The sequence below is a fragment of the Lactuca sativa genome, chromosome 3, assembly GCF_002870075.4.
Source record: "Lactuca sativa cultivar Salinas chromosome 3, Lsat_Salinas_v11, whole genome shotgun sequence".
NCBI classification, from domain to species: domain Eukaryota; kingdom Viridiplantae; phylum Streptophyta; class Magnoliopsida; order Asterales; family Asteraceae; genus Lactuca; species Lactuca sativa.
In genome coordinates, this window is record NC_056625.2 from 9,570,676 (window position 1) to 9,575,377 (window position 4,702).

Genomic DNA, 4,702 nt, shown 5'->3' on the forward strand with positions numbered 1-4,702 from the left:
CTTTTACAATAACAATTTCATTGTTTTCAGTTATGTAAACTATTATTTTATTTTTAAAATAGGTATGATATGGTTTTTGTTCCATTCACTGGCATCGATAACCACAAAAAATGTGTCACATGTGGTGCTAGACTTTTAAGTAAAGAAGATGGAGTTTCTTATGAATGGTTGCTTAGAACTTTTTTGAAAGCTTTTAGAAAACAACCTCAATTGGTTATAGCTGACCAAGATCCAGCTTTGAAAAAAACTATAGATAAGGTTTTCCCGTTAGCACATCATAGGTTATATATGTGGCATATAACAAAGAAGTTGCCAAATAAGGTATGCATCAAACGAATATTATTCTTACTTTATGTTATGATTCTACAATTATTTTCTCATATTCTAACATAATCAATTGCTTTAACTCTTAAACTGTACTCATCCTCATGAAATTTCATTTTATACAAATTTTATCAATTAAAGATGCAGCCACCAATCAAAAATTTCGAAAGCGTTTTCACTCTATAATTTGGAATTCTAAGCTGGAACCACATGAATTCGAGAATGTGTGGCATATGATGTTGGATGAGTTTAAAATTACAGATAACATTTGGCTGAATACTATGTATGGTTTGCGAAGATCTTGGATCCCCGTATTTTTCAAGCACATTCCAATGTCTGGTCTTATGCGAACTACATCACTGTCTGAAAGTCAGAATTTGTCATTTCAAACCACCACATTAACCGGTTCTTATCTTATCATGTTTATGATGACATTTGAATGAGTCAAGGAATGACAAAGACATAACCAAATTGTAAATGATTTTAATACTGCCACCACTTTTCCTAAATTCATTACCCGTAGTCCGAATGAACCTCATGCTTCAAATGTATACACGCGCAAGATTTTTTATCAGGTTCAGAAAGATATATCAAGAGCTGGAGATAACTGTTTCCAAAAAAATGTGATATCTTCCAACGGTGTTGACACAATGATTGTTTTGGAAAAAAACAACATAACTACTAGGCAAACAAATGATGTCGATGTAGATAACAAAGATGAGGAATACAATTACGATTGTCTTATAAGGGATACTGAATACATGGTATATTTTTTTCACTTTAATTGTTATTCTATAATTCGAATTTAAACACTAAAAACGTACAACTTAAAGATACTCACTAATCATCTTATATATTCCAGGTCACACACTCAACCAAAGATGGTTCATTCAAATGTACTTGTATGTATTTTGAACATGTAGGGATCTTATGCAGACACATATTCTGTGTGTTTAAGTTTTATGGCGTTGAACAATTTCCTGAAAAGTACATTTTGACATGTTGGCGTAGGGATGTTATTCCAACACAATTACTAAAAAGACGCGTCAATAGTTCTTTTGACGATTCTAATTCCGACATGACTGCTATTGATATTTTTTCAACTGTTGACCATTGTGTGTCTTTTTTAAGCCATGATGCAGCTAAGTTAAAGTTATACCTTGACGAACAGAATAAGTTGAAAAAAAAATCGTAGACGATTGTCCAACTCATGATCTACCGAACAGAGCAGAACAATTCAAGAAGCTTCTAGGCGTAGTATGTCTTGATGTAGTATCTGATGTTAGCGACATTCAGAATCTTACAGATATTCATAACAAAGGATCCGGTAGTCGTGGGAAATGATTAAAATCTACAAAAGAGATGATTGAGAAAGAAATCTCGAAAGCTAAGAGAAAGTGTGCTACATGTCAACACATGGTTCATCATGACAAAAGAAATTGTCCTTTAAAGAACGCCGAGAAATAATTTCCTTGATTGTTTTTTTATTGGTTTTAGTAGAAGGACATTTCATTTTAATTTTGTCGGTTCACATTCAATGTTATCTTTTATGTCGTTTAATTAAGTATTCACCTTCATTACTAGTGATGATGACATTGTAAATTAATCTAACAATATTTATCTTTTCTTATTACTTAAAAATAATCATATCACGTAATACAAATATTCATTCCATCAATTGTATATATTTATTATTTTCCTTACTTACAACAAGTTATACAACTTTTTTCAAACATTTTAAGATTGATTTTCATTTTCACAAAAATGCTTTATTGTTTATTGTAGTATACAAACAATGTGTACAATTTATATACAAGTATTCATTATATCATAATTTCTTTTAAAAAGAATATATACTACGTAAACATATTCATTCCAAAAGAATTTTATATCTGTTCCAGCTTTTTTCTACTTGCCTCATGAGGTAGACTCCACATTCTGTTCCAGCTTTTTCTACTTGCCAATATATGTTCATCACCCGTCCCGCCTTAAAAGGTAAGGATTTTACCATTGGATGATGTTGTGATGTCAAGTGGTTGCAAAATAGTTTTTTCTGTCATTAAATACAACATATACATCAGACATAGTTTTATAACATACTTTAGAATGAAAACCTAGTGGTCAGAATTTTATTGATTATCTTAGCACCAGGTTTGGTATCATGCCATACTTTCTTTCCAAAGTTTCTGTTCTCTTCACATGATCTACTATGTAGTATAAACTTGATCTCAGATCAAAGATGAGTAAGTAATACTTCCCATCATCAACTATTGGGAAGAAAACCTTGTACACATTAAAAAAAGAAGTTACTTTAATATTAAGTGATGCAACAAATTTTCCATTTACTAAATAAACTTACAAGGGCAACATCTCTAAAACTTGGCTTGACATCAAATTTATTAATGTAGATTCGCAATAGAGTAGCAAAAAGCCTACATTTCAGATCTTCCGACTTTAATTCATTCGATATCTCTTCTGTCTGTAAAAACCCACATCAACAACAATATGAATTTCTACAAAAATAAATTTGAATTTAAAATTAATTTAAAAAATAAAGTCATACCACAATAGTTGTATCGAAGAAAAATCTTGAAAGCGATGATTCATCCTAGTAGTTCTCCATTTTATTAAAAAATGCAGCCCAACAATCAATTGCTCTAGAATGCAAAAACACCCCTTGACTGAATTGATATGCAAAACGCTGGTGCAGCAAATGACCTGTTCCAATGTCCCAAATCTCATCCCTGTGACAAACATTATATATAAAATTAATCTAAATACATTCAAATTTATAGTCTAAAAATATAATAAGTGAGTCATATAGATACGAACCCATCTTCTCTATTAGATACAAAAACTGAATTGCATATCCCTGTTTCATCCTTAGTCAGTTTATCCCCAACCTTAACAATTCTTTCAATATAGGGCGAACGAAATATTTTTGCCTTTTTAGGGATACGTTTTTCCCTTTTGTCATTATCATCATCTTCTGCAGCATTATCAACAACTTCTCCTATATTTCTTCCAACCACATTATCCCCACTGCTTCCTGACATTAGTTGTTTCTTTCTATACACCTGTAACTCAGTTTCATCCAACAACTTAATCATTTCCTCATTCACCCCTGGAAGTCGATGAAACTGAGTCATTGTTAAAGAATTGGTATCAACAGGTGTACTATAATTGACTTCTTTTTCTATATTAACTTCAGTAAGTATCAATCCTTGAACAGGTGAACTGTTTCCTTCACCACCATCACCTACATCATTCATATTTAACTCATTACAACACTCAGGCTCATGCACTTTTTTGTTACTTGCCCCTTCTTGCACTTCCTTGAAAAGCACATTCATCTTTTCCATCCACTCATTCAGCACCACACTATCAGGGAATTTTTCCAAACCATCCTTCAACGCAACCTCCATAGTACTTTTCTCTATTAGAATTACCCCATAACTATGTTCTATAACAGCAGTGTATTCCTGCAATACATATAATTAATTATTAATTACATTACAAGAATATTCCACCATTTTGAATATTATAAATGTATAGACAAATTAGTAGTATTCCACAAATTGAAATTTATATTCTACCATAACATAAATTCAAATGTTAATGACAGTAATTACATATTTAATAATTATCCATAAAGAAACATAATATTACCTCCTCATCTCCAAAATCCCCCTTAAAGCTGAGTAGTTGTTGTTCTTCACCTCCTGTTTCATCCCTCATATCCACATCATCATGCTCATCCCAAAATTGCCTTCCGAACCCTCCCAAACTGATTTCCAATTGTTGAATCTCTAATAATTTAGCACCATTAATATGCCCAATAAAAGGAAGCCTTTTATCTATCTTGATAGAATACTTCATATTATACACGTACACCAACTAAAAAAACATTAACTTAATCAATACATCAATAATAAATCAATACCAAATTTATATTTTCATATAACACTATTTCAAACTTACAATCACGGGTGTAATAGGACCACTGTAGTAGGTTGATTTGTCATCCCTTTTCCATAGTTTTTTCCTTAATCCCAAACAATCAAGCATATATTTACACCAATTTAACTTTGAAAAGTCTTCTACCAACACCAACTTCCTTACCACTTTTATTTGATTTGTTCCCATCAACATTGACTCTATGAAGTTGTTAACAAAAAGGGTCAAAAAATTAAGCTTAAACATCAAAGTATCCTTTGTTGTAGCCTGAATCCTTCTTAAATACGCCCCGCCATTGAACTTATCACAACAATATTGTCCCCTCCATTCTTCCAGAATTTGATTGTCCTTATCACACAATGGCAACTCATTGATGTCTTCTCCACCAACTGGCAAACCCATCATATCATGCATTGTCTGT